At 48.2% G+C, this 26,601-nt stretch overlaps 12 non-coding genes across 12 annotated transcripts; all 12 read right to left on the bottom strand.

The window, feature by feature from the left end:
* Positions 1-193: 193 nt before the first annotated feature.
* trnar-ccu lies at positions 194-266 on the bottom strand. Its single transcript has one exon. It is a non-coding gene; the product is annotated as a tRNA-Arg (tRNA).
* Positions 267-1,583: 1,317 nt separating this feature from the next.
* Positions 1,584-1,656, bottom strand: trnar-ccu. The gene has a single exon. It is a non-coding gene; the product is annotated as a tRNA-Arg (tRNA).
* Positions 1,657-2,973: 1,317 nt separating this feature from the next.
* On the bottom strand, positions 2,974-3,046 carry trnar-ccu. Its single transcript has one exon. It is a non-coding gene; the product is annotated as a tRNA-Arg (tRNA).
* Positions 3,047-4,363: 1,317 nt separating this feature from the next.
* Positions 4,364-4,436, bottom strand: trnar-ccu. Its single transcript has one exon. It is a non-coding gene; the product is annotated as a tRNA-Arg (tRNA).
* Positions 4,437-5,753: 1,317 nt separating this feature from the next.
* On the bottom strand, positions 5,754-5,826 carry trnar-ccu. Its single transcript has one exon. It is a non-coding gene; the product is annotated as a tRNA-Arg (tRNA).
* A 1,317-nt stretch (positions 5,827-7,143) lies between these two features.
* trnar-ccu lies at positions 7,144-7,216 on the bottom strand. Its single transcript has one exon. It is a non-coding gene; the product is annotated as a tRNA-Arg (tRNA).
* Positions 7,217-7,444: 228 nt separating this feature from the next.
* trnar-ccu lies at positions 7,445-7,517 on the bottom strand. Its single transcript has one exon. It is a non-coding gene; the product is annotated as a tRNA-Arg (tRNA).
* Positions 7,518-18,874: 11,357 nt separating this feature from the next.
* Positions 18,875-18,947, bottom strand: trnar-ccu. Its single transcript has one exon. It is a non-coding gene; the product is annotated as a tRNA-Arg (tRNA).
* A 1,317-nt stretch (positions 18,948-20,264) lies between these two features.
* Positions 20,265-20,337, bottom strand: trnar-ccu. The gene has a single exon. It is a non-coding gene; the product is annotated as a tRNA-Arg (tRNA).
* Positions 20,338-21,654: 1,317 nt separating this feature from the next.
* trnar-ccu lies at positions 21,655-21,727 on the bottom strand. Its single transcript has one exon. It is a non-coding gene; the product is annotated as a tRNA-Arg (tRNA).
* Positions 21,728-23,944: 2,217 nt separating this feature from the next.
* Positions 23,945-24,017, bottom strand: trnar-ccu. The gene has a single exon. It is a non-coding gene; the product is annotated as a tRNA-Arg (tRNA).
* Positions 24,018-25,334: 1,317 nt separating this feature from the next.
* trnar-ccu lies at positions 25,335-25,407 on the bottom strand. The gene has a single exon. It is a non-coding gene; the product is annotated as a tRNA-Arg (tRNA).
* Between the last annotated feature and the right edge of the window lie 1,194 nt (positions 25,408-26,601).

Raw genomic sequence — 26,601 nt, forward strand, 5'->3', positions numbered from 1 at the left:
GGGATAAGTGGTGGCGTAGACCCCCTCCCCTGTTCAATGACGGCTTCTCAACCCTGGTGTAGATGGCTTCCTTGACACCTCACCACACATCGCCAGGCTGCCAGTAAAACAGTACTAGCAGAGGATGGTTTCGATCCATCGACCTCTGGGTTATGGGCCCAGCACGCTTCCGCTGCGCCACTCTGCTCTCCCACACCCCAGATGGGACTCGAACCCACAATCCCTGGCTTAGGAGGCCAGTGCCTTATCCATTAGGCCACTAGGGCTTCACATACCATGAGGTCACCAGCTAGGAGGACAGACAGCAAGTTTCACTACAGAGAAAGGGAAAAATACAGGAAACACAATGTGTGGTTTTTAAATCAATGGGCCCAGCAGGCTTCCTCTGCGCCACTCTGCTCTCCCACAATCCCTGGCTTAGGAGGCCAGTGTCTTATCCACAAGGCCAATACGGCTTCACATCCCATGAGGTCATGCACCACTCTGCTCCCCCACACCCCAGATGGGACTCTAACCCACAATCCCTGGCTTAGGAGGCCAGTGCCTTATCCATAAGGCCAATAGGGATTCACATCCCATGAGGTCACCAACTAGGAAGACATACAGTAACTTTCACTATAGAGAAAGGGACCAATGTGTGGTTTTGAATCACTGGCACCACGCTGCCCATAAATCACTGTTAGCAGAGGATGGTTTCGATCCATCGACCTCTGGGTTATGGGCCCAGCACGCTTCCGCTGCGCCACTCTGCTCTGCCACTTTGCAGATGGGCCTCGAACCCACAATCCCTGGCTTTGAATCACTGGGCACAGCAGGCTTCTGCTGCGCCACTCTGCTCCCCCGCACCCCAGATGGGACTCTAACCCACAATCCCTGGCTTAGGAGGCCAGTGCCTTATCCATGAGGGGAATAGGGCTTCACATCCCATGAGGTCACCAACTAGGAAGACATACAGCAACTTTCACTATAGAGAGAGGGACAAATACGGGAAGCACAATGTGCGGTTTTGAATCACTGGGTCAGAAGTCTATGAAGATTCTCAGTCATCCAGGTCATAGTTATCCAACGAAGGTTAAAATCAGGGGCAACTGGACTTGGTTGAAGACACTGGAAGACGTTTCGTCCCTCATCCAAAGGACTTCTTCAGTTCTGACTGACTGGCAGGGAAACTCAGCTATTTCACCTCAGTGGGGGCGTTATCCCGGGTCATCGATACCGCTGGTTCGTAAGTGTTCCTTGTTGCTGTGACGACAGTCGTTACAGTCGTTACAGTCGTTAAGACTACTTGTGGCCAAGACTGAACGACCTTCGTTGGTATCTTCACCTGAGGTCAATAGGTTACGTTTGTTGAGTTTCCTGGGAAGAGATGAAAGGACAGCATTGTAAGTGGGGGATAAGTGGTGGCGTAGACCCCCTCCCCTGTTCAATGACGGCTTCTCAACCCTGGTGTAGATGGCTTCCTTGACACCTCACCACACATCGCCAGGCTGCCAGTAAAACAGTACTAGCAGAGGATGGTTTCGATCCATCGACCTCTGGGTTATGGGCCCAGCACGCTTCCGCTGCGCCACTCTGCTCTCCCACACCCCAGATGGGACTCGAACCCACAATCCCTGGCTTAGGAGGCCAGTGCCTTATCCATTAGGCCACTAGGGCTTCACATACCATGAGGTCACCAGCTAGGAGGACAGACAGCAAGTTTCACTACAGAGAAAGGGAAAAATACAGGAAACACAATGTGTGGTTTTTAAATCAATGGGCCCAGCAGGCTTCCTCTGCGCCACTCTGCTCTCCCACAATCCCTGGCTTAGGAGGCCAGTGTCTTATCCACAAGGCCAATACGGCTTCACATCCCATGAGGTCATGCACCACTCTGCTCCCCCACACCCCAGATGGGACTCTAACCCACAATCCCTGGCTTAGGAGGCCAGTGCCTTATCCATAAGGCCAATAGGGATTCACATCCCATGAGGTCACCAACTAGGAAGACATACAGTAACTTTCACTATAGAGAAAGGGACCAATGTGTGGTTTTGAATCACTGGCACCACGCTGCCCATAAATCACTGTTAGCAGAGGATGGTTTCGATCCATCGACCTCTGGGTTATGGGCCCAGCACGCTTCCGCTGCGCCACTCTGCTCTGCCACTTTGCAGATGGGCCTCGAACCCACAATCCCTGGCTTTGAATCACTGGGCACAGCAGGCTTCTGCTGCGCCACTCTGCTCCCCCGCACCCCAGATGGGACTCTAACCCACAATCCCTGGCTTAGGAGGCCAGTGCCTTATCCATGAGGGGAATAGGGCTTCACATCCCATGAGGTCACCAACTAGGAAGACATACAGCAACTTTCACTATAGAGAGAGGGACAAATACGGGAAGCACAATGTGCGGTTTTGAATCACTGGGTCAGAAGTCTATGAAGATTCTCAGTCATCCAGGTCATAGTTATCCAACGAAGGTTAAAATCAGGGGCAACTGGACTTGGTTGAAGACACTGGAAGACGTTTCGTCCCTCATCCAAAGGACTTCTTCAGTTCTGACTGACTGGCAGGGAAACTCAGCTATTTCACCTCAGTGGGGGCGTTATCCCGGGTCATCGATACCGCTGGTTCGTAAGTGTTCCTTGTTGCTGTGACGACAGTCGTTACAGTCGTTACAGTCGTTAAGACTACTTGTGGCCAAGACTGAACGACCTTCGTTGGTATCTTCACCTGAGGTCAATAGGTTACGTTTGTTGAGTTTCCTGGGAAGAGATGAAAGGACAGCATTGTAAGTGGGGGATAAGTGGTGGCGTAGACCCCCTCCCCTGTTCAATGACGGCTTCTCAACCCTGGTGTAGATGGCTTCCTTGACACCTCACCACACATCGCCAGGCTGCCAGTAAAACAGTACTAGCAGAGGATGGTTTCGATCCATCGACCTCTGGGTTATGGGCCCAGCACGCTTCCGCTGCGCCACTCTGCTCTCCCACACCCCAGATGGGACTCGAACCCACAATCCCTGGCTTAGGAGGCCAGTGCCTTATCCATTAGGCCACTAGGGCTTCACATACCATGAGGTCACCAGCTAGGAGGACAGACAGCAAGTTTCACTACAGAGAAAGGGAAAAATACAGGAAACACAATGTGTGGTTTTTAAATCAATGGGCCCAGCAGGCTTCCTCTGCGCCACTCTGCTCTCCCACAATCCCTGGCTTAGGAGGCCAGTGTCTTATCCACAAGGCCAATACGGCTTCACATCCCATGAGGTCATGCACCACTCTGCTCCCCCACACCCCAGATGGGACTCTAACCCACAATCCCTGGCTTAGGAGGCCAGTGCCTTATCCATAAGGCCAATAGGGATTCACATCCCATGAGGTCACCAACTAGGAAGACATACAGTAACTTTCACTATAGAGAAAGGGACCAATGTGTGGTTTTGAATCACTGGCACCACGCTGCCCATAAATCACTGTTAGCAGAGGATGGTTTCGATCCATCGACCTCTGGGTTATGGGCCCAGCACGCTTCCGCTGCGCCACTCTGCTCTGCCACTTTGCAGATGGGCCTCGAACCCACAATCCCTGGCTTTGAATCACTGGGCACAGCAGGCTTCTGCTGCGCCACTCTGCTCCCCCGCACCCCAGATGGGACTCTAACCCACAATCCCTGGCTTAGGAGGCCAGTGCCTTATCCATGAGGGGAATAGGGCTTCACATCCCATGAGGTCACCAACTAGGAAGACATACAGCAACTTTCACTATAGAGAGAGGGACAAATACGGGAAGCACAATGTGCGGTTTTGAATCACTGGGTCAGAAGTCTATGAAGATTCTCAGTCATCCAGGTCATAGTTATCCAACGAAGGTTAAAATCAGGGGCAACTGGACTTGGTTGAAGACACTGGAAGACGTTTCGTCCCTCATCCAAAGGACTTCTTCAGTTCTGACTGACTGGCAGGGAAACTCAGCTATTTCACCTCAGTGGGGGCGTTATCCCGGGTCATCGATACCGCTGGTTCGTAAGTGTTCCTTGTTGCTGTGACGACAGTCGTTACAGTCGTTACAGTCGTTAAGACTACTTGTGGCCAAGACTGAACGACCTTCGTTGGTATCTTCACCTGAGGTCAATAGGTTACGTTTGTTGAGTTTCCTGGGAAGAGATGAAAGGACAGCATTGTAAGTGGGGGATAAGTGGTGGCGTAGACCCCCTCCCCTGTTCAATGACGGCTTCTCAACCCTGGTGTAGATGGCTTCCTTGACACCTCACCACACATCGCCAGGCTGCCAGTAAAACAGTACTAGCAGAGGATGGTTTCGATCCATCGACCTCTGGGTTATGGGCCCAGCACGCTTCCGCTGCGCCACTCTGCTCTCCCACACCCCAGATGGGACTCGAACCCACAATCCCTGGCTTAGGAGGCCAGTGCCTTATCCATTAGGCCACTAGGGCTTCACATACCATGAGGTCACCAGCTAGGAGGACAGACAGCAAGTTTCACTACAGAGAAAGGGAAAAATACAGGAAACACAATGTGTGGTTTTTAAATCAATGGGCCCAGCAGGCTTCCTCTGCGCCACTCTGCTCTCCCACAATCCCTGGCTTAGGAGGCCAGTGTCTTATCCACAAGGCCAATACGGCTTCACATCCCATGAGGTCATGCACCACTCTGCTCCCCCACACCCCAGATGGGACTCTAACCCACAATCCCTGGCTTAGGAGGCCAGTGCCTTATCCATAAGGCCAATAGGGATTCACATCCCATGAGGTCACCAACTAGGAAGACATACAGTAACTTTCACTATAGAGAAAGGGACCAATGTGTGGTTTTGAATCACTGGCACCACGCTGCCCATAAATCACTGTTAGCAGAGGATGGTTTCGATCCATCGACCTCTGGGTTATGGGCCCAGCACGCTTCCGCTGCGCCACTCTGCTCTGCCACTTTGCAGATGGGCCTCGAACCCACAATCCCTGGCTTTGAATCACTGGGCACAGCAGGCTTCTGCTGCGCCACTCTGCTCCCCCGCACCCCAGATGGGACTCTAACCCACAATCCCTGGCTTAGGAGGCCAGTGCCTTATCCATGAGGGGAATAGGGCTTCACATCCCATGAGGTCACCAACTAGGAAGACATACAGCAACTTTCACTATAGAGAGAGGGACAAATACGGGAAGCACAATGTGCGGTTTTGAATCACTGGGTCAGAAGTCTATGAAGATTCTCAGTCATCCAGGTCATAGTTATCCAACGAAGGTTAAAATCAGGGGCAACTGGACTTGGTTGAAGACACTGGAAGACGTTTCGTCCCTCATCCAAAGGACTTCTTCAGTTCTGACTGACTGGCAGGGAAACTCAGCTATTTCACCTCAGTGGGGGCGTTATCCCGGGTCATCGATACCGCTGGTTCGTAAGTGTTCCTTGTTGCTGTGACGACAGTCGTTACAGTCGTTACAGTCGTTAAGACTACTTGTGGCCAAGACTGAACGACCTTCGTTGGTATCTTCACCTGAGGTCAATAGGTTACGTTTGTTGAGTTTCCTGGGAAGAGATGAAAGGACAGCATTGTAAGTGGGGGATAAGTGGTGGCGTAGACCCCCTCCCCTGTTCAATGACGGCTTCTCAACCCTGGTGTAGATGGCTTCCTTGACACCTCACCACACATCGCCAGGCTGCCAGTAAAACAGTACTAGCAGAGGATGGTTTCGATCCATCGACCTCTGGGTTATGGGCCCAGCACGCTTCCGCTGCGCCACTCTGCTCTCCCACACCCCAGATGGGACTCGAACCCACAATCCCTGGCTTAGGAGGCCAGTGCCTTATCCATTAGGCCACTAGGGCTTCACATACCATGAGGTCACCAGCTAGGAGGACAGACAGCAAGTTTCACTACAGAGAAAGGGAAAAATACAGGAAACACAATGTGTGGTTTTTAAATCAATGGGCCCAGCAGGCTTCCTCTGCGCCACTCTGCTCTCCCACAATCCCTGGCTTAGGAGGCCAGTGTCTTATCCACAAGGCCAATACGGCTTCACATCCCATGAGGTCATGCACCACTCTGCTCCCCCACACCCCAGATGGGACTCTAACCCACAATCCCTGGCTTAGGAGGCCAGTGCCTTATCCATAAGGCCAATAGGGATTCACATCCCATGAGGTCACCAACTAGGAAGACATACAGTAACTTTCACTATAGAGAAAGGGACCAATGTGTGGTTTTGAATCACTGGCACCACGCTGCCCATAAATCACTGTTAGCAGAGGATGGTTTCGATCCATCGACCTCTGGGTTATGGGCCCAGCACGCTTCCGCTGCGCCACTCTGCTCTGCCACTTTGCAGATGGGCCTCGAACCCACAATCCCTGGCTTTGAATCACTGGGCACAGCAGGCTTCTGCTGCGCCACTCTGCTCCCCCGCACCCCAGATGGGACTCTAACCCACAATCCCTGGCTTAGGAGGCCAGTGCCTTATCCATGAGGGGAATAGGGCTTCACATCCCATGAGGTCACCAACTAGGAAGACATACAGCAACTTTCACTATAGAGAGAGGGACAAATACGGGAAGCACAATGTGCGGTTTTGAATCACTGGGTCAGAAGTCTATGAAGATTCTCAGTCATCCAGGTCATAGTTATCCAACGAAGGTTAAAATCAGGGGCAACTGGACTTGGTTGAAGACACTGGAAGACGTTTCGTCCCTCATCCAAAGGACTTCTTCAGTTCTGACTGACTGGCAGGGAAACTCAGCTATTTCACCTCAGTGGGGGCGTTATCCCGGGTCATCGATACCGCTGGTTCGTAAGTGTTCCTTGTTGCTGTGACGACAGTCGTTACAGTCGTTACAGTCGTTAAGACTACTTGTGGCCAAGACTGAACGACCTTCGTTGGTATCTTCACCTGAGGTCAATAGGTTACGTTTGTTGAGTTTCCTGGGAAGAGATGAAAGGACAGCATTGTAAGTGGGGGATAAGTGGTGGCGTAGACCCCCTCCCCTGTTCAATGACGGCTTCTCAACCCTGGTGTAGATGGCTTCCTTGACACCTCACCACACATCGCCAGGCTGCCAGTAAAACAGTACTAGCAGAGGATGGTTTCGATCCATCGACCTCTGGGTTATGGGCCCAGCACGCTTCCGCTGCGCCACTCTGCTCTCCCACACCCCAGATGGGACTCGAACCCACAATCCCTGGCTTAGGAGGCCAGTGCCTTATCCATTAGGCCACTAGGGCTTCACATACCATGAGGTCACCAGCTAGGAGGACAGACAGCAAGTTTCACTACAGAGAAAGGGAAAAATACAGGAAACACAATGTGTGGTTTTTAAATCAATGGGCCCAGCAGGCTTCCTCTGCGCCACTCTGCTCTCCCACAATCCCTGGCTTAGGAGGCCAGTGTCTTATCCACAAGGCCAATACGGCTTCACATCCCATGAGGTCATGCACCACTCTGCTCCCCCACACCCCAGATGGGACTCTAACCCACAATCCCTGGCTTAGGAGGCCAGTGCCTTATCCATTAGGCCACTAGGGCTTCACATACCATGAGGTCACCAGCTAGGAGGACAGACAGCAAGTTTCACTACAGAGAAAGGGAAAAATACAGGAAACACAATGTGTGGTGTGGTGTATAACATATGTGCATCTGGCCATTACGTGCATCCGGCCATTACAGTTTAACATAATGCTCTGCAGCTGGTGAGAGGGACAGTGAACCCTTATGGGGAAGTAATGATTGATGGGTGCAGTGTTAGGGGAAGTAGAAATTAGGTATAAAGAGATTAGTGTGTATAAAGAGATTAGTGTGTATGAAGGGACTGTACCCTTCTGTGGTGTCTAATAGATGGTTACACTTATTTTACAGCACTGTGCCCTTATATGGTTTTTAGCAGAGACCTAAACATGTCCTATATAAGCTGTGTTCAATGTACAGAGAGACAGAGTGGCCATCGGGCTGGGTCACTCTCCAAGCTGCTGCAGAGCTTGTAATTGATGCTGAATTCTTTGATGTAATAAACTTTTATAATCAAGAACAGTGTCAAGCGGATTTCTTCTCAACACATCACGCAGCATTATCGTTCGGACACCACAGAAATTGGCGACCACGAAGGGACCGTGTTGTGCCAGAATTCATCGTTCCAACACAGGGCTCCATCGAGCTGACTCCCGCTCCAGAAGCTAGCGTATAGGGTGAGTTTTCTCATAAACTGTGGGCGCTGGTCAGTTCGTGTGTCTGTGTGTGCGTTGAAGGGTACACCGGTTCGATCCCGTGTGAATGCTTGCGGGTGGATGTGTGAGAAGACTCCGTTCTAAATTTTGTGTGCGTTGTGGATAACGCAAAAAGGTTGTGTGTGTGTGAATGTAATGAAGACAGATAGATAGATATAAAAGGAAGAAAAAGGAACAGCCTAGGAGTAACGGGAAGTGAGGTTTCATAACTTTGCAAAGATTAAGAATATGGGCCCTCAGATTCTTATAACCGTAAGTCATGTGGGATGGAAATTACTGTCGCGTGAAACTAGGCTTTAAGGAATAGGTAAATTGGAGTAAGGGAAAAAGAGAGAGAGTGTAACCCTGGCCAGGGTCATTCGGCTTGAATACAAATTAATAAGGATAAGGAAGAAAATATAAGGTTAAGGAAAAAGGAAAAATAAGGATTAGGACGCCGCAGATCTGGACAAAAAGCCCTTGAAAGGCGATCTTAGATGGGCCGCAAATCCTGGAAAGGAACTAGGTGAATTTTCGGGTCTGTTCAAAGGAACTGGGAGCTTGTAGAAGAAAATTTAATTGTAAGTTACCTCTCGATACATGTGTTGACGAACTATGTCCGAAGTGGCCTCTCATTAAATATCTGCAAACTCGAGGTAGCATAAATTTAGGAAGGAAAATAATAAAGGAAAAGGTGCGGCGGAAGCATGCTGTATAAACAGTGTGAAGAAATGCATTCTTGTTGACTGGATAGCTACCATGTGTGTGTGTGTGTGGAGAGCTGTCCCTGCTGTGTCTCGGTTGTGTGTGTGAGAAATAGGAGAAGCCTAGTGTGTGTGTGAGAGACTATGCAGAGGACGATAATGCTAGGATTCAAGAAAACATATATATGAATAAAGAAATAGAGAAGGGAACTTGATCAAGGGGAAAAATGTGTTTTGAAATTTGTTAAAGTTATTGATCAATGCTGCTGTATGGTTTGGGTCATTTCAGAAGCAGCAGTGGGGTTTTTTCTTAGCCTAAGTTACTTTTTTGGGGAAGTGCGCATGTTTTGTTGTTTTTCTATATTTTACTTACTTTTCATTTGGGGTTTTTTTTATGTGTGTAAATACATATTTAAAAGGCATTTTCATTGGTATTTCAGAACGTTTTTTAACAGAGTAAGCTTTAAATAGGAGTGAAGAGTAGTGTCCCCAGCATCCCCAGTGTAAATGACACCGAAATTCCTTAGCTTGCATGTTAACGTAGATATGTTAAAAGTTAGGGAAAATAGATTATGATTACTCAGAGAGGTGACACTCTTATTTTTGGGGGAAATAACCTTGTGAGTACATAAAAGGACTAAAGTGTTGTTTGCCTTTTTTTGGGTTTTTGTTCTCCTGTGATCTGAGAGACAAGAAGGAGAGAGAGAGAGAGAGAAGGAGAGAGAGGGGGTGCCGTCCAGCGCGCCACAGCAAAGCAGCCCCGGATCCAGTCTGGCCAGTATTGTGCAATCCACAAACTCTTTACAAACACCTGTGCATATGTGTCTATACTCATTTATAATTATTACGGCTGATACACATTTAGTTTGTTTCCTTTCAGGACATTATAGACACATTTGTAACAAAGAGAGTCTATTTGTGTATGCCTGCCATATTTCATGTTATGACTATCTAAGGGGAGACTTGGCAACGGACTGATCAGTTACTGTACTTGAATATTACATATGGGAGTTTTTGTGCAGGGGTCGTTTGAAGTCAAGTTGTGTTGGGAATTGAGTGGTATTGAGCTTTTGGGGTCAAAACTAAGGTGAGTGGGTGCTTATTAGGTAGCAGTTGGCACCGTGTGATTGCTGGATAACAAGATTTTTGTGATTGCTCTGGAGTTGACAAATTCCCTTGATTTTCCGTTAGCGGATGTGGTAAATTGCCACCTATCAACAATTAAGTAGAATTAAAAGAAAAATAAACAAATAAGTAATAAGGAAAATAATTTTACAATAAAGAAATATAAAAGAGTTGTCACTATGCGGAAAAAGGACATTAAAACGTTGAAAGTAACTACTCCGGTTGATGTAGTGCAAAAAAATAATCCTCTAGTTGATGGTATTGTAAAGTTATCTGAAAAATGGCATAAGCGTTGGCCTAATATTGAACAACCATGGCCTGTGGAAGGGACTCTTAACCCAGGTGTACTTAAAATAATGCAAGTACTTGTGTCCACATATAAGTCGGATCAAAACAAGGGGAAAAAAGGGGAACGACGTAAAGAGAAGAGACGAAGAGAGCTGGGTGTTCTTAAGTTGTTCGAACATGAAGGTCAAAAACTGATGAAAGAGACGCAAGAGAAAAGGGACAGAGGTGTGGAGAAAAAATGGCAAAAGAGGCAAAGATAACAGAGAAAAATTAATGGCAGAAGTCAACAAACCCTTCTCACATACGGATTCAGCAAAGAGACCTCCACCATACGAGGAGGAAGCGGAGTTTAAGGATGTCTATCCTCAGCTTCCAGTGATCATTCAGGAGGGTGGTTATTGCATTAGAGATGAAGATGAACGAGTCATAGAGAGAGGACAAGCAGAAACAACTATAAAGATGACTCCAAGCTCCAAAAGTAAGAAGAAAATGACATGTTTGGGAAACTAAGGGTAGAGCGAGGCTTAGGAGAATGGAAGATGATGATGAACAGAGTGATGTAGAAGAGATCATGGGTGGATATGATCCTGTGATCAGACGGAGGCTGGCCAGAGCGGAAAGAAGGGGTGATGAAAGTTGGAAGAAGAAGGATACAGGAGATCAGATCTCCGATGAAAGTGAAGATGGAGACAGCGATGAAGAGTGGGAGATTAAAGGTGCTTCATGTTCAAGAGGATTTTATCCTCCAATGACTACTGAAGAAATAGAAAAAGACATGGATCGATGCATATCATGCTTGGAGAAGTCGACTTATCCAGAAGAAATAAGAGAATTGGAAGAACATCTCGAGAAGCTGACAATACAGAGGGAGAAATTGAGGAAAAAAGGGTCCCAAAAATTGGAGAAGAAGTATGCATTACGCCCAAGGAAAGGGAGCACAAGTAAGAAGATGCTGCCAGTGATAATCCGAGGACAGAATCTGGAGTATAAGCCTTTGCAGAATACCGATATGTCAGATATACTTGAGAAGTTGCCTATTCTTCAAGATGGAGCACATCCTTGGATCTCGAAGTTGGAAGAAATTACGGTAGGAACACAAACTGCCATAGGAGATATTAAGAGACTTTTTGCTAATCTCCTGGGGATTCCAGGTATGGAAGAGATTTTTCAGAGAACGGGACTTAATCGATATGTGGGGACTGCTGTAAATGATCCTGAGTTGTTCGCTGCAAGTAGGAATCGACTGTGGAGAGCACTGAAAGACACGTTTCCCACAAATGTGCATCCTGACAATATCTTGATTGATTCATTGGGAAAAGAAGAGAATCCGAGAGCCTATGTGTCGAGAGCTCATCAGGTGTGGAGAAATATCACAGGAAATGATCCAGAGGCGAGTCAAATGGAGCGGTCAATTTTGCGAGCTAAACTACAGATGGGGTTGCCCCCACCAGTAAGGAGCAAACTGGCAGAGGTGGTTGGACTTGGAAGCATGGCAATAGGAGTCTATACAGATCATATAGCCCATCAAGTGGATCTATATAGGAAAAAGGAACATGATCAGAAAGAACAGGACCAAGTGACTCTCAGGAAACTCAATCAAATACAACTGGGGGGAAAATAAGAAGAAGGAGAAGAAACAGGCTTTGGTTATGGAGGAGCAGTGTTTACCAAAGCAACAATCACCACCACAGCTTCAGTCAAGCCAGGAACAACCGCAATTGTCCCAACCACCACTAGTGGTCCCAGTTGTTTCATATCCACAGCCAGTTTATGGACAGATGCAGAATTGGAGAGGAAGAGGACGAGGAAGCTCAAGAAGAGGAGGATTTAATCCATACTTTCAGCAATCTCCAGAAGTGTGTTACAATTGTGGACAGGTTGGTCACTTTGCCCGTGAGTGCAATAGCTCAGGAGGAAATTTCAGAGGAGGAAATTTCAGAGGAGGATTCAGGGGCCAGTCAAGGTCGCTTGGAGGACTGGTGAACCCTCACAGGGGCCCGGAGCCAGGATTCTAGAGGTGCCCGGAAAATCCGAAAGGGGGGTGTCAGCTGGTAGCATCAGGGCCGGAAAGAGATCCAACAATTGAGGTGAAAGTAAATAACCGACCAGAAGTGATGTGTTCGGCCTGAAGATGGTACACATCTTCCTATGTCCAATCAACTGATTCGGACAAGGGGGTTTGAGGGAGTGAAGCAGCTGATTCCTCTCACGGAACCAATTGAGCTCTGCTATAAAAATCAGAAAACTACAATACCCATATTGGTATCAGAACATACACCTATTGCTCTACTGGGAAGAGATGCTTTGTGTAGATTGAACTGCACAATAAAATGTACACCAGATGGCTGTCTGATAGACGTGCCAAAAGAAATGGTCCACCAACTATTGATGACAACAGAGATGGAGTCCTCTGCAGTATTCTGGATTGGAAATCTCAGTGCAGATTTCTTGGAGCCGGCTAAGATATGGGAGAAATTCATTGTGGCAAACATGCCAGATGCGAAACTTCCAGAATATCCATTCCATTGTACGCTCAAGTATTTCAAGAATGCTGCCCAATCAAACCCAGAGGAATGGTTGGCTCATCAACCAAAGGGAATTCTACTAAGCTCAAGTTGCATAATTTTGGGACCACAAGGAGCAGCTATGAAGGTAAACACTGATGATTATTTGGAGAAAGAATTCAAAATTGAGAAGAGTGTGCCACATGTGACTTTGTTGATTTCTGAAGACTATGAGCAGAAACACATAGGGGAAATCATGACAGAAGCGGAGGAAGCTGTTTTTGTACCGATGAAAGAGAATTTGGCAATTTGGAGGAGTACAGATCAGCGATTCGTCAAAATCATGATTTCAGCTAAAGGACAGGGACAGCCACAAGCTGTACGGATGACACATGAATCTATTTGTAGTGCCAAGATGGACTCGGATTCTATGAAAGAGGAGATGTTGCGAGAAGTTCCAGAATGTTTGTGGTCTCAACACAGTACCGATATTGGACTTGTGAAATCAGCCCAACCAGTGAAAGTAGAACTTCGAACAGGAGCTAGACCTCCTTGGAAGTACCAGCATCCATTGAAGGATGAAGCAATTCGAGGAATCGAACCACAAATTGAGGGACTTTTGAAAGCAGGTGTTTTGAAGATGACAACAAATCCTCAGAGTAACACGCCTTTGTTGCCTGTGAAGAAACCTGATGAGACTTATCGTATGGTTCATGATTTGAGAGCAGTAAATGAAGTGGTAACTAATTTTCCAGCAGAAGTTCCGGATCCACATACTTTGTTAACCCAAATCCCTCCTGATGCAACACATTTCACGGTGTTAGATTTGTGTGGTGCATTTTTTAGTGTTCCTCTTAGTGTAGAGAGTCAGGGTTTATTTGGATTCACATATAGAGGACAGTTTTATGAGTATGAGAGATTGAGGGATTTAAACATAGTCCTCATATTTTTAACAAAGTATTGAAAGATGATTTGGTAGGGATAGATCAGATATTGCAGAGTACTGTGATTCAATATGTCGACGATATTATGATCTGTTCACAAGATGAAGAAACATGTCACAAAGACTCAATTAAATTGCTACAAATATTGGCAGAAAAGGGGCATAAGGCCTCACAAAAGAAGTTGCAATATTGCCAGGAGAAGGTTGTATATTTGGGTCAGACAATAACGCATGGACACAGAAGCATTTCTGATTGTCAATTGGAGGCTATTCGCAAGGCTCCAAAGCCCAGAACTGTCAGAGAAATGTTGACGTTTCTTGGTATTGCTGGTTATTCTTCAGCATGGGTTGAGGATTATTCTAGTTTGACGGGACCTTTGAGAGCTATGGTTAAGGATACTGGGAACGCTCAACTTCACAGCAATCTGACCTGGACACAGGAAGGCCTTGTGGCATTTGAAACAATCAAACAGAGGTTACAGGAGGCACCAGCGCTCACACTACCAGATTACTCTAAGAATTTCTTGTTGTATGTGTCTAGTTCCACTGGAGGTAAATATGCATGTGCAGTCCTTTGTCAGCTGACGGGTACAGGGTCGAATCCTCAACCTATTTCCTATTATTCGACTGCATATTCAGAAGTGGAATTAGGGCTACCACTGTGCTACAGAGCAATGGTTGGAGTTTATTTAATGTATGACAAAGCATCATCTGTTACGAGGGGTTACCCAGTGACAATTCTTACCCATCATAGTCTCAGGAATCTCCTGAACTAGGGGAAAATACACATTGACTATGCCAAGGCTTAGAGACTATCATAGGCTCTTAGAGCAGGAGGATGTCACCCTGGTAAGGTGTGATACGGTAAATCCAGCTGAGAATTTGCCAACGTCAGAGGATGGTGAGCCACATGATGGTGTTCAAGAGGCAGAGAAATACTCAAGGCTTAGATCAGACTTGCAAGCCCTTCCACTACGTGAGGCAGACCTGGAGTATTGGACTGATGGGTCTTGTTATCGTGTGGGAGATAAATTGTGTGCTGGCTATGCAGTAGTAAAAGCTCAAGGAACGGGATTTGTTGTTGAAAAAGCTGAAGTAATACCACAGCCTGCGTCTGCACAGCTGGCAGAACTTGTGGGGCTAACAGAAGCGTGTTTGTTAGCTGACGGGCAGCGAGTGACAATATATACTGATTCGGCATATGCACATAATGTATGTCATTTGTTTGGAGCAGTGTGGAAAGACGGTGGTTCTCCGATACAACATCACGCACAAATAATAAAACTGTTGCATGCTATGATGAGGCCTAAAGAGATAGCGATAGCTAAGTGTGCAGCTCATAAAAAAGATGCGTCAAGAGTGACACAAGGGAACAAAGCTGCTGATGAAGCTGCAAAAGCTGTCACAGGAGCTGACAAATTGGGTAAGGTTTTTCTGGTCACTCATGGGGTGGACTTGGAAGACAGAATTACGCTTAAGGAAGTGATTTTGATGCAGGAAGCTGCTTCTATGATTGATAAACAGTTGTGGCTAGACCGAGGTGCTGTTAAGGATTCTACGGGTCTTTGGAGAAATCATGAGGGACTGATAGTAGCACCTCTGGACCTGTTAGGTTTGATGATTCAGGAAGCACATGGGTTAGCTCATGTTTCCAGGGGGGAGGTTAGGAGAAAAATCACAAAGGAGTATGGTTTTTGGGCACCATATTTGCTTGAAAAGATTGATTTTGTCATAGGCAGGTGTACGATCTGTCTGAAAAATAATGTCCGCAGGGGTATGTCTGTTCCTCCTGGTTACATTCCCACCCCAAGGGGTCCTATGCGTGAGTTAGTTGTTGACTTTGTCGATATGATAAAACCAGTTGAAGGGAAAAGATACATGCTAGTGGTTGTGGATAGATTTTCACGATGGCCGGAGGCCTGTCCAACCAAGCGGAAAGACGCTCAATCGGTTGCCAAGTTTTTGTGTAGAGAGGTCATAAGCAGGTGGGGACTTCCAGATCGAATATCATAAGATAATGGGAAAAAGTTTGTGGATAAAACAGTGAAATTGATTTTGCAAAAATTGGGAACTAAACAACGTCTTGGAGCAGTTTATCACCCACAAAGTCAAAGGATTTGTGAAAAAATTAATGGGGTTTTGCAAATGAAACTATACGAGGTTTAATCTTCTGTCAAATACTCAAAGAAGTCACAGACTGACATTGTTGAAACATGACATGGCTCTTGACTATATTTTAGCCAAACAAGGAGGTTTAAGTGTGGCTATGAACTTGACGGGAGACGGTTGTTATACTTTGATCCCAGATAGTTCTGATAATATCACTAGTGTTATAGATGCATTAAAGAGTATAAGGGATGCGTTTGGTCAATCTGAGGGAGCTGGATGGTCAGCAAATACTTGGCTACAAAATCAGTTAGGACCAGTGGGAGCAGTGGTGGTTCAGATTTTGGTAGCAGCTTTTGTAGCGCTGTGTTTGATGTTTTGCTTTTGTACGGTACTATTGACTTTTGCGAAAGCTATGATATTGAGATGGGTTGGAGTGGTAATGCCTGGGGAGAACACTCAGATGCCTTTGTTAACTACGGCTGATTCAGATGGAGATGATGAAGGGAAACCAGATGAATTAATGATGGAAAGATATCCATTTTAATGTTACTTTGTATTTTCATACATTGAGGTTTTAATTTTCATGTGTTATTTTGCAACAAGATACTGGTTGGTGTTTTCTTTTCTTCCAGAGTATATGGGGATGTACAGATGGGGATTCAAATACTCAAACAAGGACAATATGAATGGACTCTGGACAAGGACGGTGTGGAAACGTCTGGATTGCATCGACACTGCTGAGGAGCTGCAGTGGAATACCTTCCTATGTCTACTTTGATATAGATATGAATACATATGTGAATGAATAATACTTAATTAACAATTATATTCTTTTTGTGTTAACTGTGTAAAGACTTGTACTGTCACTTAGGGAGTTAATATTTGGGGACCTCAGGTTTTTTTCTTTTTCTTGATGCTTAGGGATATAGGGTCTAGGCAGGGAAAGGTCCGTTGGAGGGTCCGATGGGTTGACCAGCCTGAATTCGGACATGGTTTTGATTTATTTAATTTCCTGAGGTTTTCACATGTATTGGCTTAACCGTATTTCTGCATTGACTGATAAAGATGTCGTTTATTAATTGGACTGGAGTACCATGCGTGGCCGCCTAAGGCAGAGGGGCCGTGAGAAAATTTTCCTGTTTAGATTGTCTTGGAGGGAATTTGGAATGAAGGCTGCCGGACAGGTTTTTCGTTCTCACACTCCATAAAGTTGATATGTTGTTAAAAATAATATGCTAGAAGTGTGTGATGGAGAAATTTGTCTCTTTTTGTTTTTCGAGACTCAATTAAGTCTCGTAGGGGGGAATATGTGGTGTATAACATATGTGCATCTGGCCATTACGTGCATCCGGCCATTACAGTTTAACATAATGCTCTGCAGCTGGTGAGAGGGACAGTGAACCCTTATGGGGAAGTAATGATTGATGGGTGCAGTGTTAGGGGAAGTAGAAATTAGGTATAAAGAGATTAGTGTGTATAAAGAGATTAGTGTGTATGAAGGGACTGTACCCTTCTGTGGTGTCTAATAGATGGTTACACTTATTTTACAGCACTGTGCCCTTATATGGTTTTTAGCAGAGACCTAAACATGTCCTATATAAGCTGTGTTCGATGTACAGAGAGACAGAGTGGCCATCGGGCTGGGTCACTCTCCAAGCTGCTGCAGAGCTTGTAATTGATGCTGAATTCTTTGATGTAATAAACGTTTATAATCAAGAACAGTGTCAAGCGGATTTCTTCTCAACACATCACGCAGCATTATCGTTCGGACACCACAGTGGTTTTTAAATCAATGGGCCCAGCAGGCTTCCTCTGCGCCACTCTGCTCTCCCACAATCCCTGGCTTAGGAGGCCAGTGTCTTATCCACAAGGCCAATACGGCTTCACATCCCATGAGGTCATGCACCACTCTGCTCCCCCACACCCCAGATGGGACTCTAACCCACAATCCCTGGCTTAGGAGGCCAGTGCCTTATCCATAAGGCCAATAGGGATTCACATCCCATGAGGTCACCAACTAGGAAGACATACAGTAACTTTCACTATAGAGAAAGGGACCAATGTGTGGTTTTGAATCACTGGCACCACGCTGCCCATAAATCACTGTTAGCAGAGGATGGTTTCGATCCATCGACCTCTGGGTTATGGGCCCAGCACGCTTCCGCTGCGCCACTCTGCTCTGCCACTTTGCAGATGGGCCTCGAACCCACAATCCCTGGCTTTGAATCACTGGACACAGCAGGCTTCTGCTGCGCCACTCTGCTCCCCCGCACCCCAGATGGGACTCTAACCCACAATCCCTGGCTTAGGAGGCCAGTGCCTTATCCATGAGGGGAATAGGGCTTCACATCCCATGAGGTCACCAACTAGGAAGACATACAGCAACTTTCACTATAGAGAGAGGGACAAATACGGGAAGCACAATGTGCGGTTTTGAATCACTGGGTCAGAAGTCTATGAAGATTCTCAGTCATCCAGGTCATAGTTATCCAACGAAGGTTAAAATCAGGGGCAACTGGACTTGGTTGAAGACACTGGAAGACGTTTCGTCCCTCATCCAAAGGACTTCTTCAGTTCTGACTGACTGGCAGGGAAACTCAGCTATTTCACCTCAGTGGGGGCGTTATCCCGGGTCATCGATACCGCTGGTTCGTAAGTGTTCCTTGTTGCTGTGACGACAGTCGTTACAGTCGTTACAGTCGTTAAGACTACTTGTGGCCAAGACTGAACGACCTTCGTTGGTATCTTCACCTGAGGTCAATAGGTTACGTTTGTTGAGTTTCCTGGGAAGAGATGAAAGGACAGCATTGTAAGTGGGGGATAAGTGGTGGCGTAGACCGCCTCCCCTGTTCAATGACGGCTTCTCAACCCTGGTGTAGATGGCTTCCTTGACACCTCACCACACATCGCCAGGCTGCCAGTAAAACAGTACTAGCAGAGGATGGTTTCGATCCATCGACCTCTGGGTTATGGGCCCAGCACGCTTCCGCTGCGCCACTCTGCTCTCCCACACCCCAGATGGGACTCGAACCCACAATCCCTGGCTTAGGAGGCCAGTGCCTTATCCATTAGGCCACTAGGGCTTCACATACCGTGAGGTCACCAGCTAGGAGGACAGACAGCAAGTTTCACTACAGAGAAAGGGAAAAATACAGGAAACACAATGTGTGGTTTTTAAATCAATGGGCCCAGCAGGCTTCCTCTGCGCCACTCTGCTCTCCCACAATCCCTGGCTTAGGAGGCCAGTGTCTTATCCACAAGGCCAATACGGCTTCACATCCCATGAGGTCATGCACCACTCTGCTCCCCCACACCCCAGATGGGACTCTAACCCACAATCCCTGGCTTAGGAGGCCAGTGCCTTATCCATAAGGCCAATAGGGATTCACATCCCATGAGGTCACCAACTAGGAAGACATACAGTAACTTTCACTATAGAGAAAGGGACCAATGTGTGGTTTTGAATCACTGGCACCACGCTGCCCATAAGTCACTGTTAGCAGAGGATGGTTTCGATCCATCGACCTCTGGGTTATGGGCCCAGCACGCTTCCGCTGCGCCACTCTGCTCTGCCACTTTGCAGATGGGCCTCGAACCCACAATCCCTGGCTTTGAATCACTGGGCACAGCAGGCTTCTGCTGCGCCACTCTGCTCCCCCGCACCCCAGATGGGACTCTAACCCACAATCCCTGGCTTAGGAGGCCAGTGCCTTATCCATGAGGGGAATAGGGCTTCACATCCCATGAGGTCACCAACTAGGAAGACATACAGCAACTTTCACTATAGAGAGAGGGACAAATACGGGAAGCACAATGTGCGGTTTTGAATCACTGGGTCAGAAGTCTATGAAGATTCTCAGTCATCCAGGTCATAGTTATCCAACGAAGGTTAAAATCAGGGGCAACTGGACTTGGTTGAAGACACTGGAAGACGTTTCGTCCCTCATCCAAAGGACTTCTTCAGTTCTGACTGACTGGCAGGGAAACTCAGCTATTTCACCTCAGTGGGGGCGTTATCCCGGGTCATCGATACCGCTGGTTCGTAAGTGTTCCTTGTTGCTGTGACGACAGTCGTTACAGTCGTTACAGTCGTTAAGACTACTTGTGGCCAAGACTGAACGACCTTCGTTGGTATCTTCACCTGAGGTCAATAGGTTACGTTTGTTGAGTTTCCTGGGAAGAGATGAAAGGACAGCATTGTAAGTGGGGGATAAGTGGTGGCGTAGACCCCTTCCCCTGTTCAATGACGGCTTCTCAACCCTGGTGTAGATGGCTTCCTTGACACCTCACCACACATCGCCAGGCTGCCAGTAAAACAGGACTAGCAGAGGAGGGTTTCAATCCATCGACCTCTGGGTTATGGGCCCAGCACGCTTCCGCTGCGCCACTCTGCTCTCCCACACCCCAGATGGGACTCGAACCCACAATCCCTGGCTTAGGAGGCCAGTGCCTTATCCATTAGGCCACTAGGGCTTCACATACCATGAGGTCACCAGCTAGGAGGACAGACAGCAAGTTTCACTACAGAGAAAGGGAAAAATACAGGAAACACAATGTGTGGTTTTTAAATCAATGGGCCCAGCAGGCTTCCTCTGCGCCACTCTGCTCTCCCACAATCCCTGGCTTAGGAGGCCAGTGTCTTATCCACAAGGCCAATACGGCTTCACATCCCATGAGGTCATGCACCACTCTGCTCCCCCACACCCCAGATGGGACTCTAACCCACAATCCCTGGCTTAGGAGGCCAGTGCCTTATCCATAAGGCCAATAGGGATTCACATCCCATGAGGTCACCAACTAGGAAGACATACAGTAACTTTCACTATAGAGAAAGGGACCAATGTGTGGTTTTGAATCACTGGCACCACGCTGCCCATAAATCACTCTTAGCAGAGGATGGTTTCGATCCATCGACCTCTGGGTTATGGGCCCAGCACGCTTCCGCTGCGCCACTCTGCTCTGCCACTTTGCAGATGGGCCTCGAACCCACAATCCCTGGCTTTGAATCACTGGGCACAGCAGGCTTCTGCTGCGCCACTCTGCTCCCCCGCACCCCAGATGGGACTCTAACCCACAATCCCTGGCTTAGGAGGCCAGTGCCTTATCCATGAGGGGAATAGGGCTTCACATCCCATGAGGTCACCAACTAGGAAGACATACAGCAACTTTCACTATAGAGAGAGGGACAAATACGGGAAGCACAATGTGCGGTTTTGAATCACTGGGTCAGAAGTCTATGAAGATTCTCAGTCATCCAGGTCATAGTTATCCAACGAAGGTTAAAATCAGGGGCAACTGGACTTGGTTGAAGACACTGGAAGACGTTTCGTCCCTCATCCAAAGGACTTCTTCAGTTCTGACTGACTGGCAGGGAAACTCAGCTATTTCAAATCAGTGGGGGCGTTATCCCGGGTCATCGATACCGCTGGTTCGTAAGTGTTCCTTGTTGCTGTGACGACAGTCGTTACAGTCGTTACAGTCGTTAAGACTACTTGTGGCCAAGACTGAACGACCTTCGTTGGTATCTTCACCTGAGGTCAATAGGTTACGTTTGTTGAGTTTCCTGGGAAGAGATGAAAGGACAGCATTGTAAGTGGGGGATAAGTGGTGGCGTAGACCCCCTCCCCTGTTCAATGACGGCTTCTCAACCCTGGTGTAGATGGCTTCCTTGACACCTCACCACACATCGCCAGGCTGCCAGTAAAACAGTACTAGCAGAGGATGGTTTCGATCCATCGACCTCTGGGTTATGGGCCCAGCACGCTTCCGCTGCGCCACTCTGCTCTCCCACACCCCAGATGGGACTCGAACCCACAATCCCTGGCTTAGGAGGCCAGTGCCTTATCCATTAGGCCACTAGGGCTTCACATACCATGAGGTCACCAGCTAGGAGGACAGACAGCAAGTTTCACTACAGAGAAAGGGAAAAATACAGGAAACACAATGTGTGGTTTTTAAATCAATGGGCCCAGCAGGCTTCCTCTGCGCCACTCTGCTCTCCCACAATCCCTGGCTTAGGAGGCCAGTGTCTTATCCACAAGGCCAATACGGCTTCACATCCCATGAGGTCATGCACCACTCTGCTCCCCCACACCCCAGATGGGACTCTAACCCACAATCCCTGGCTTAGGAGGCCAGTGCCTTATCCATAAGGCCAATAGGGATTCACATCCCATGAGGTCACCAACTAGGAAGACATACAGTAACTTTCACTATAGAGAAAGGGACCAATGTGTGGTTTTGAATCACTGGCACCACGCTGCCCATAAATCACTGTTAGCAGAGGATGGTTTCGATCCATCGACCTCTGGGTTATGGGCCCAGCACGCTTCCGCTGCGCCACTCTGCTCTGCCACTTTGCAGATGGGCCTCGAACCCACAATCCCTGGCTTTGAATCACTGGACACAGCAGGCTTCTGCTGCGCCACTCTGCTCCCCCGCACCCCAGATGGGACTCTAACCCACAATCCCTGGCTTAGGAGGCCAGTGCCTTATCCATGAGGGGAATAGGGCTTCACATCCCATGAGGTCACCAACTAGGAAGACATACAGCAACTTTCACTATAGAGAGAGGGACAAATACGGGAAGCACAATGTGCGGTTTTGAATCACTGGGTCAGAAGTCTATGAAGATTCTCAGTCATCCAGGTCATAGTTATCCAACGAAGGTTAAAATCAGGGGCAACTGGACTTGGTTGAAGACACTGGAAGACGTTTCGTCCCTCATCCAAAGGACTTCTTCAGTTCTGACTGACTGGCAGGGAAACTCAGCTATTTCACCTCAGTGGGGGCGTTATCCCGGGTCATCGATACCGCTGGTTCGTAAGTGTTCCTTGTTGCTGTGACGACAGTCGTTACAGTCGTTACAGTCGTTAAGACTACTTGTGGCCAAGACTGAACGACCTTCGTTGGTATCTTCACCTGAGGTCAATAGGTTACGTTTGTTGAGTTTCCTGGGAAGAGATGAAAGGACAGCATTGTAAGTGGGGGATAAGTGGTGGCGTAGACCCCCTCCCCTGTTCAATGACGGCTTCTCAGTGCCTTATCCATAAGGCCAATAGGGATTCACATCCCATGAGGTCACCAACTAGGAAGACATACAGTAACTTTCACTATAGAGAAAGGGACCAATGTGTGGTTTTGAATCACTGGCACCACGCTGCCCATAAATCACTGTTAGCAGAGGATGGTTTCGATCCATCGACCTCTGGGTTATGGGCCCAGCACGCTTCCGCTGCGCCACTCTGCTCTGCCACTTTGCAGATGGGCCTCGAACCCACAATCCCTGGCTTTGAATTACTGGGCACAGCAGGCTTCTGCTGCGCCACTCTGCTCCCCCGCACCCCAGATGGGACTCTAACCCACAATCCCTGGCTTAGGAGGCCAGTGCCTTATCCATGAGGGGAATAGGGCTTCACATCCCATGAGGTCACCAACTAGGAAGACATACAGCAACTTTCACTATAGAGAGAGGGACAAATACGGGAAGCACAATGTGCGGTTTTGAATCACTGGGTCAGAAGTCTATGAAGATTCTCAGTCATCCAGGTCATAGTTATCCAACGAAGGTTAAAATCAGGGGCAACTGGACTTGGTTGAAGACACTGGAAGACGTTTCGTCCCTCATCCAAAGGACTTCTTCAGTTCTGACTGACTGGCAGGGAAACTCAGCTATTTCACCTCAGTGGGGGCGTTATCCCGGGTCATCGATACCGCTGGTTCGTAAGTGTTCCTTGTTGCTGTGACGACAGTCGTTACAGTCGTTACAGTCGTTAAGACTACTTGTGGCCAAGACTGAACGACCTTCGTTGGTATCTTCACCTGAGGTCAATAGGTTACGTTTGTTGAGTTTCCTGGGAAGAGATGAAAGGACAGCATTGTAAGTGGGGGATAAGTGGTGGCGTAGACCCCCTCCCCTGTTCAATGACGGCTTCTCAACCCTGGTGTAGATGGCTTCCTTGACACCTCACCACACATCGCCAGGCTGCCAGTAAAACAGTACTAGCAGAGGATGGTTTCGATCCATCGACCTCTGGGTTATGGGCCCAGCACGCTTCCGCTGCGCCACTCTGCTCTCCCACACCCCAGATGGGACTCGAACCCACAATCCCTGGCTTAGGAGGCCAGTGCCTTATCCATTAGGCCACTAGGGCTTCACATACCATGAGGTCACCAGCTAGGAGGACAGACAGCAAGTTTCACTACAGAGAAAGGGAAAAATACAGGAAACACAATGTGTGGTTTTTAAATCAATGGGCCCAGCAGGCTTCCTCTGCGCCACTCTGCTCTCCCACAATCCCTGGCTTAGGAGGCCAGTGTCTTATCCACAAGGCCAATACGGCTTCACATCCCATGAGGTCATGCACCACTCTGCTCCCCCACACCCCAGATGGGACTCTAACCCACAATCCCTGGCTTAGGAGGCCAGTGCCTTATCCATAAGGCCAATAGGGATTCACATCCCATGAGGTCACCAACTAGGAAGACATACAGTAACTTTCACTATAGAGAAAGGGACCAATGTGTGGTTTTGAATCACTGGCACCACGCTGCCCATAAATCACTGTTAGCAGAGGATGGTTTCGATCCATCGACCTCTGGGTTATGGGCCCAGCACGCTTCCGCTGCGCCACTCTGCTCTGCCACTTTGCAGATGGGCCTCGAACCCACAATCCCTGGCTTTGAATCACTGGACACAGCAGGCTTCTGCTGCGCCACTCTGCTCCCCCGCACCCCAGATGGGACTCTAACCCACAATCCCTGGCTTAGGAGGCCAGTGCCTTATCCATGAGGGGAATAGGGCTTCACATCCCATGAGGTCACCAACTAGGAAGACATACAGCAACTTTCACTATAGAGAGAGGGACAAATACGGGAAGCACAATGTGCGGTTTTGAATCACTGGGTCAGAAGTCTATGAAGATTCTCAGTCATCCAGGTCATAGTTATCCAACGAAGGTTAAAATCAGGGGCAACTGGACTTGGTTGAAGACACTGGAAGACGTTTCGTCCCTCATCCAAAGGACTTCTTCAGTTCTGACTGACTGGCAGGGAAACTCAGCTATTTCACCTCAGTGGGGGCGTTATCCCGGGTCATCGATACCGCTGGTTCGTAAGTGTTCCTTGTTGCTGTGACGACAGTCGTTACAGTCGTTACAGTCGTTAAGACTACTTGTGGCCAAGACTGAACGACCTTCGTTGGTATCTTCACCTGAGGTCAATAGGTTACGTTTGTTGAGTTTCCTGGGAAGAGATGAAAGGACAGCATTGTAAGTGGGGGATAAGTGGTGGCGTAGACCCCCTCCCCTGTTCAATGACGGCTTCTCAACCCTGGTGTAGATGGCTTCCTTGACACCTCACCACACATCGCCAGGCTGCCAGTAAAACAGTACTAGCAGAGGATGGTTTCGATCCATCGACCTCTGGGTTATGGGCCCAGCACGCTTCCGCTGCGCCACTCTGCTCTCCCACACCCCAGATGGGACTCGAACCCACAATCCCTGGCTTAGGAGGCCAGTGCCTTATCCATTAGGCCACTAGGGCTTCACATACCATGAGGTCACCAGCTAGGAGGACAGACAGCAAGTTTCACTACAGAGAAAGGGAAAAATACAGGAAACACAATGTGTGGTTTTTAAATCAATGGGCCCAGCAGGCTTCCTCTGCGCCACTCTGCTCTCCCACAATCCCTGGCTTAGGAGGCCAGTGTCTTATCCACAAGGCCAATACGGCTTCACATCCCATGAGGTCATGCACCACTCTGCTCCCCCACACCCCAGATGGGACTCTAACCCACAATCCCTGGCTTAGGAGGCCAGTGCCTTATCCATAAGGCCAATAGGGATTCACATCCCATGAGGTCACCAACTAGGAAGACATACAGTAACTTTCACTATAGAGAAAGGGACCAATGTGTGGTTTTGAATCACTGGCACCACGCTGCCCATAAATCACTGTTAGCAGAGGATGGTTTCGATCCATCGACCTCTGGGTTATGGGCCCAGCACGCTTCCGCTGCGCCACTCTGCTCTGCCACTTTGCAGATGGGCCTCGAACCCACAATCCCTGGCTTTGAATCACTGGGCACAGCAGGCTTCTGCTGCGCCACTCTGCTCCCCCGCACCCCAGATGGGACTCTAACCCACAATCCCTGGCTTAGGAGGCCAGTGCCTTATCCATGAGGGGAATAGGGCTTCACATCCCATGAGGTCACCAACTAGGAAGACATACAGCAACTTTCACTATAGAGAGAGGGACAAATACGGGAAGCACAATGTGCGGTTTTGAATCACTGGGTCAGAAGTCTATGAAGATTCTCAGTCATCCAGGTCATAGTTATCCAACGAAGGTTAAAATCAGGGGCAACTGGACTTGGTTGAAGACACTGGAAGACGTTTCGTCCCTCATCCAAAGGACTTCTTCAGTTCTGACTGACTGGCAGGGAAACTCAGCTATTTCACCTCAGTGGGGGCGTTATCCCGGGTCATCGATACCGCTGGTTCGTAAGTGTTCCTTGTTGCTGTGACGACAGTCGTTACAGTCGTTACAGTCGTTAAGACTACTTGTGGCCAAGACTGAACGACCTTCGTTGGTATCTTCACCTGAGGTCAATAGGTTACGTTTGTTGAGTTTCCTGGGAAGAGATGAAAGGACAGCATTGTAAGTGGGGGATAAGTGGTGGCGTAGACCCCCTCCCCTGTTCAATGACGGCTTCTCAACCCTGGTGTAGATGGCTTC

Source organism: Micropterus salmoides, unplaced genomic scaffold (assembly GCF_014851395.1).
Source record: "Micropterus salmoides isolate LMB-PRFRI ecotype aquatic unplaced genomic scaffold, ASM1485139v1 Ms_hic_scaffold_1698, whole genome shotgun sequence".
NCBI classification, from domain to species: domain Eukaryota; kingdom Metazoa; phylum Chordata; class Actinopteri; order Centrarchiformes; family Centrarchidae; genus Micropterus; species Micropterus salmoides.